This window comes from Canis lupus, chromosome 32 (assembly GCF_011100685.1).
Source record: "Canis lupus familiaris isolate Mischka breed German Shepherd chromosome 32, alternate assembly UU_Cfam_GSD_1.0, whole genome shotgun sequence".
Taxonomy (NCBI): Eukaryota; Metazoa; Chordata; class Mammalia; order Carnivora; family Canidae; genus Canis; species Canis lupus.
In genome coordinates this window covers 32,296,935-32,304,405 of record NC_049253.1, presented here as the reverse complement: position 1 = coordinate 32,304,405, position 7,471 = coordinate 32,296,935, and the positions used below count along the sequence as shown (strand labels likewise).

General features: G+C 36.6%; 1 long non-coding RNA gene across 2 annotated transcripts; it reads right to left on the bottom strand.

Annotated features, from left to right (window-relative positions):
* Positions 1 to 1,052: 1,052 nt before the first annotated feature.
* On the bottom strand, positions 1,053 to 3,811 carry LOC111093672. 2 transcript variants are annotated; one of them, XR_005382554.1, is made up of 3 exons: positions 3,462 to 3,811; positions 2,091 to 2,297; positions 1,053 to 1,171 (listed from the first exon to the last, which is right to left on the bottom strand). It is a non-coding gene; the product is annotated as an uncharacterized LOC111093672 (long non-coding RNA). The 2 variants fall into 2 exon arrangements; XR_005382555.1 differs by having other exon boundaries at positions 1,099 to 1,226.
* Between the last annotated feature and the right edge of the window lie 3,660 nt (positions 3,812 to 7,471).

Below are 7,471 nucleotides of genomic sequence, written 5' to 3'. Positions count from 1 at the left end.
TCACTTGGAAATACATATTAAAACCTTTTCCAGCCCAGGTGCTTCAAGTCTACTGTGGACATGTAATACATGTTGCTTAATTAGCTAGCTGCTGATAATCCTGTCTCATATAATATATGTATTAACTTTGTAAAATTCAAAGTTGAAAGCATCTTCACAGATCCTCTAACATAGAGTTTCTCACTAGGCACTAGTGACATTTTGTGCTAGATAATCCATTGTTGTGGGAGCTGTCCTGTGCACTGTGTTTAGTAGCATCCCTGGCCTCTACCCACTAGATGTCAGTAGCACCCCCAGTTGTTAAACCAAAAATATCTCCAGAGATTGGGAGGATAGGGGTGGAGTAAGAGTGAGGATTGCCTCCTGTTGAGAACCATTGGTGTAAAAGTTCTCACTTTTCAGTTGAAGAACAGGCAGAGACAGGAGCAGTCATTTATATAAAGTCACATGGCTATGGCAAAATTATTTTCTAGACTTTCCTGGAGGACATCATTACAAAACATAATTCTGCCTAATTATGCTTCAGCTTTGAAACTATTTAAAAGATTTTGAAAAAAAATAAAAAAATAAAACGGGATTTTGGAAATTAGGGTAAAGACTTTCTTTTTGGACCAAAATATTTTTTAGACCATCTCCATTGTGGATATTTATCCTAAGAAGAAAAAGTGTTTAGTGTTGGCTCTTGAGATGAAGACTAAAACATTCAAGGCATGTCTTTGGACTTTGGGGAAATTTCGAAAATAGTTGTTTGGATAATCGGATCTTTTGGGTTCGCTTACTTCTAGTAAGAGGATTATTTTGAGACTGCCTTCTTTTCTTGGAATTTTCTTTGAGATTTTCAGGAAGAAGAAAAAATTGTGCTACCAACATCTTTTTAACTGGTGGGGAGGATCCTAAATCCAATCTGGTAATGCCTTTATCACCATCTGCTGGAGACTTTTGACAATATATTGTTCCAAATTTTGTATTTGGGAAATTCTATAGAAATGAGAAATGAGAAAGAGAGAGAATGAGGAAGGGAAATGAAAACACAATGCATATTATTAAGTTTAGCATAGGTTTATCATTAAATATTTCTTCAGGGCAGCATCAATGACTCTTCTTTGATGTTTTATGAAATATTGCTGTTTTCCTTCTCATCTCTTTCTCAAAACTATAAGCTTTAGATATGCTAGAAGAAGAACGTGGAGAAGACTTCCGTAAAAGCTTGCTGCAATTAAGCTGGACTGTAAATATATATATTTTTTAAAATTATTTTTTGAATGTTATATCAATTCTGAATTGTTCTAAATATGATTTATGTGTATATGTAAATAAACATTTATACATATAAAAATGATTTATGGTCTATGTGTTTATTACACATTAAAGAACGGTATATAGATGCACAAAAATATGGGGGTTTGTGTTTCTGTTTCATTTCTGTTTCTGTCTCTCTCTCTTTTTTAGATTCAACAAAACTCTAATGCCATCCATAGATGTCAGGCAGTGGGATTGTCTCATAGGTAAGTTCCATTTAAAAGACACCTTTTCATTACTTTAGAAATTAATCACTCTCCCCATTTCCAAATCCAATATAAGTCTTCCTTAAATTGCATTTCAATTAGTGGTAAGTTGTGTTTGAATAAGTTGGAGGAAAAGGAAGTGAAATATAGGGGCAAATAACATTTGTTGAGCCCATAAGTGTATATATATGCTCTCTCCTACCATCCTTAAAGCAACTCTAGGAGTAGGTATTCTTATCCCTATTTGTCAGATCAGGAATATTCTAATACACACATATACACATGCATATATAATATCCTATAGGTGAAGCTCTTATATCTGCTTTACAGTTGACAAAGCACTTCAAAGATATTGAACATATATCAGGGATATCTAATAACTGATTTGGTAGCCTTTTATTAATACTAATGCATAAATGCTCTATGGACTTAAAGCTCTTTAAATTTATACCATCCAATGAAGTTCCATAAGAGAAAGGACCTTATAGTCTAATTCACTTGTAAACAATCCATGGTATGTAATAGATGCTTGAAACATATTTGTTGAATGAATTAGCATATAAAGAGGAGTATAATAATGTTCACCTCAAAGAACTGTAAAAACTGAATGAGATAATGCAGCAAAGAGCCAGACCCAGTGTGGACATTCCATGAGTGTTCATTCCCTTCTCTTTCCTGAACAAGCTCCTGCTGTTCCCGTACCTATCCTTGATGCCCACTTGTGGCTGACATTTACTTTGCGATAAAATCTTCACCATCTATGCTGCTAGGCCTGGATCAAATCACTCCAGCCTGGGAATAGAAGTATCCATTGAAAAATTAGTGGCTTCCAAAAAAATAAAATAAAAATAAAAATAAAAATAAAAATAAAAATAAAAATTAGTGGCTTCTGAGGCAACTTCAATTCTAAAACCTTCTGTGTGAAATTAGGCTAACAAGTATGATTTCAACTGTAGGGCACAAAGCATGAGACACTCACTTGAATTGTTCAGGAAACATTGAAAGGAACATTTTGGGGGGAAAAAGGAGAAGGAGAGAATGAACATTAAAGAACCATTTGCCTGTTGGTGTGGTTACTTTTCATTAATATTCATAAAACCTGTATCAGTGCTTTGGGGCTGAGACACTGTCTTTCCAAATGTTCAATGCAAATACTGTGTTCAGGTGCTCTTCTAGAACTCCCATTGAGTTATAAAAACTAATTTTATTTCATTGAATTTGTCGTGCAGCTCTATCCTGATGAATATATGACAGAGAGAGAAACAGAACAATTTTCTGCACTTTCTTTTTTTATCTTTAATTTCAAACTTAGTTCCCCTATGCATTTGGGAGATAGAAGAAGCTTAGATTTTTAATATGTACAGTTATGTGCATTTTAACAAACTTTAAACTTCAGAGACTATGCCTTCCTGCTCTGCAGTGTGCCCACTGCTGCATGCATAATAATGAAGATTGAGAACAGGGGAGAAAGAAATGCTCCTGTATGGCAATTATGTCTGGGAAAGAGAATTTAGCTTTCATCAAGTTTACTGATAATCCTGAATCTTCATATGGAAATGTAACTCATTTTTCTGAGATGCCTGCTATATACATTTCAAATATTAAAAAAAAAGAGGGCATATATTTTTCCCTGGCACCCCCCACTTGCAATGGAAACTAGTTTAACATAAAACTCATAATGCTGATGAACTTGAGGGGATGGATTAATAACGGTTAGTTTTGTATGGAGAAGAAAAGTGAAGATCTGCATCTTCATTTCCTGAAAGGGAAGCAATCAAGGCTTTTTGGTAAATCATGTTTTCACTTGGGAGGAGTAATCTTTTTGAGGAAATGTTTTGGGAATCATCAAGTGCCAATCAAACATTAGTATCCACAGCCAAAGATTGATTATTTTTAATAAAACTTGAGTTTCCCCCAGGCCTCACATAACATCCCTATGGGGTACATAACATTTACCTGCTTCAGCTCCCTAAAACTTCAGTGTCTTCCCATCCTCCACACACAAATGAAAAATAACAATGAAACTATATGGAGTGCTAAACCCAGGGGCTGTCTGTTGTCCTCAGAAATAAGTTTGTCAAGCTGGATCTCCAAGCTGTCCTTCAGTGCCTTTGTTCTCTCCCGTGACTGCTTCCCCTACTAGCTTTTGAGCTTCTTTAGGAAAGGAACATACTTATTCATGTTTGTGTCTCCAGAACCACCTGACATACTACCTTACTCATCCTTGGTGACCAGTAAATAGTTGTTAAACTGAATTACTGGATTCTGCTTCATCATCTAGTGTGTCGGTGATGTCATCTGGGAATACTATCAGCAGCCTGTCAATGTTCTCATCTTAGTTACTGATGATGCAAAGATTCTTCCATGGAATTTAATCCTTCATGGAGTAGAGGGTTGAGAATGAATGAGTTCTAGCATTTTTTATAGCTTTTAGAGACTTCATATTCTTGTTAAAGTGGGTTTTAAACTCAGACAGACCAGGGTATGAATCCTGACTTTGCTGCCTGGTTGTAGTGTTGCCTTGGGAGAGTAACTTTCAGTGCCTAAATTGGAGGTGCTCAATAAATGTATGTTGGATGAGTTAATGATCTCTAGACTTCATTTTTATTATCCCTAAAATGGGAAAATAATATGTATCTAGCAGTGCTGTTAAATACGTTACCTACTCAGAAAGTAGAAAATTATATTGATGTCTTACAAACATACTTTTGGATTTTTAATTGCTCTTTCTACATACTTGTCATTTTTTAAAATTATCTATCTGTCTATCTATATTTATCTATTATCTATCTATCTATCATCTATCTATCTATCTATCTATCTATCTATCTATCTATCTATCATCTATCTATCTATCTCCCTATTTCAGAGGAGGATAACACTGATATTATTTTATATTAATATATTCCCCGTTTCTACAACACACTGTTTAATTTTGCTTCATAGCAACCATCTGAGGTTATAAAGGTTATCATCCATATTTTGCAGACCAGAAACATGAGTCCCAGATGAAAATTTGATTTATCAGAGTTATAGCAGTAACCAAAATATGACTAGAACTTAGATCTCCTGATTTAAAATTTGATGGGCTTTGACCTCTGTTCTATTGCCATCTCAATGATCAGGATTTCTAAAACGAAGCAAAACATTTACTTATATCTGCATATTAGTTTCTTTTTGATGAAACACAAAAGTAAGGAGCCTGGAATCCTAGCTTATTGAGTGGCTTTTATGCTGGTACACTTAAGTTATTTTTTTGATCTCTGCAGTTTGTGGGTGGAATGAAGAGGAATGGAGAAAGAGGCCATTAAGCATGACAGCTGTGTTTGTATTTGTAGCTGTTGATATGCAGACAGGGCTTCAGGGAGACCCAGTTCACTGGGTAAGAGCTGGTCTCATGGTCACTAAGTACATTAGGTCCTAAGAACACCACAGCTTCCCCTGTGAGTGTTTAAGGATTTGCTGGAGTTTAGAAGATATGTGGAAGTCCTACTTAATTTAAAAGTCTTAAATATAAAGCATATCTCCCACCCCCCTTTCTAATACTAGACAGAAGTTCATGCCTGACAGACTCAAGCAAGCAGGTTTGCTATGGTGGGGCTGGGGAAACTATTGATTGTTTCAAGAAGTAGAATAGAATACTGGTCAAGTGTGGTTTCTGGAGCTAATTGAGTACCTACTATATGCAGAGTACCGGGGATACAGTGGTGGGAAAAATTCCCCACTTTCATGGAATTTACATTTTAGGGAGAAGAGGCAAATAAAAAGTAAAATAAATAAGTAAATGATATAGTATATTAGAAAGCTATTTGTATTGTGGACAAAAATCAATCAGAGAAATGGGCAGGGATGCTATTAATCCCTCATCGTTGGCCCACAGTCAGTTTTCAAGGTTCAACTTTCCAATGTGTCAACTTCTAATTCTTAGGCTATCTTGATTCTCCTTTTCTAATGATTTCCTCCTTTTTCCCAGGCAAGAATAGGTTTTTCAGTTTGCATCTGGTATGGACAGAGTAAGTAGTCATCAACATGGCATGGATTCGAGAGTGAATAAAGAAAATAAATGAAAAGAGAAGAGAAGAATTACTTAGAGATAAGTAGACATTTAAAGTCTATATTAAAATTAAGCTTTCTTTTTTGGCTTGCTTTTTCCTGCATTTTGTGTCTGTAATATGGAATTGAATTGTGACTTATTCACCAAACTTGATGAGGCAGGAACTAGGGGGTATATGGAGAAAAGACCCACTCCCAGCCATAGAAAACCTCTCTACCCAATGGCGTGACATTTATATTTTCCACATACATTCTTTCTCTTTTCAAAAGAGATTTGGACATCTGTCATTAGAATGGAGTAAACACAATGCAAACACGTGAAAGAAAGCCAGGACTAAGGAACAGTGTAGCCCGAACCACATCACAGTGACAAGAGTCAAACACTCCAGAAGCCTTGGAGCCTTCCAGCACTCAGGGTCAAAGAGGGGACACCTACCAGTTTGTAGAGAAGAGGGTTTTCTTTCATCTAAATTTTTAAAGAAATTCTTCATGTTGGACAGTCAATAAGGGAACAGGAAATAGTATAATGGACAATTCTTCACCAATATCTTTAGTACAAATGCAGAATTTTGTCAGTGTTAGGTGTGACCAGGAATATTCCTCCATCAGTCTCCTTCAATGCGTCTAAGTTTCTGAGAGGTCAAAGGACAGGGTCTTGGAAAATTAGTTGGAACCATGGGGAGCTAGCTACAAGGTTTCCTTTGCAAAGGCAGATAAAAGCCTGGGACCCTCAAAGAGCAGGAGAGAGATTTTCTCAGACATTCCCTGAGCCTACTCTCTAGTGTTGACCCTCCACATCAATGATTTGCAAACATTTTTGACGTTTCCAAGTTAGAAATATATGTGATAGTGCCATCCAACACATAAACACACACACACACACACACATTCTGAAGCAGAAATTTCCCCATATTTCAAAAATATTTCTTATATGATGAATGAGGCCTTCTGATGTTTAAAAAGTCTATCCATTTCTATTGTTTGTCTCTTATACCAACTCAAAAAAATTAATTTCATGCCCCACTAATTGATCACAACCTGTACTTTAAAAACTAACACTTTAAATCCATTGTTTTCAAGCAAGGCAACTTGTCAAACTTCACATGCATGCCTATCTGTAGATGATCTGATGTGTATAAGGGACATAATCTCCTTAAATGATTCTAATATGTCCCCTCACCATCCTCTAGCCAATCCAAAGTGACAGGTGCCAGAAAAAAAGAAACAAAGATAGAGAAAGGGTAAGATTTTTTCTGACGGCTTAGAGCTGAGTTGGTCTCCTCTGTCCCAGGGGGTACCCTCGAACTGAAGGAACTTTTGGCTTCCAATTAAGACATGACCTATTATATGGTCTCATTCATTTGGGGAATATAAATAATAGTGAAAGGGAATAGAAGGGAAGGGAGAAGAAATGGGTAGGAAATATCAGAAAGGGAGACAGAACATGAAGACTCCTAACTCTGGGAAACGAACTAGGGGTGGTGGAAGGGGAGGAGGGCGGGGGGTGGGGGTGAATGGGTGACGGGCACTGAGGGGGGCACTTGACGGGATGAGCACTGGGTGTTATTCTGTATGTTGGCAAATTGAACACCAATAAAAAATAAATTTATATTAAAAAAAAAAGACATGACCTATTGGACTACCACAGCTTCCAGGAGACAAGCCAAATACATTCATGTACTGAAGAGAGTGAATCTGAGGATACCAAACCCTCACCGAAGCCAGGGCTTTTAATCCTGACATTTGTAACAGAAGGGCTTTTGGGGCACCAGGGCCAAAGATCCAGATGCAATCACATATATGTGTTCTTCAGTGCAGGTAATAGGATCAATCAAAATGTAACCCTGACCTTCATTAAATGTCTGGTGAACCATTAAGCTCCAAGTGTTCTTGGGTGTAAACATCCCAGGGTT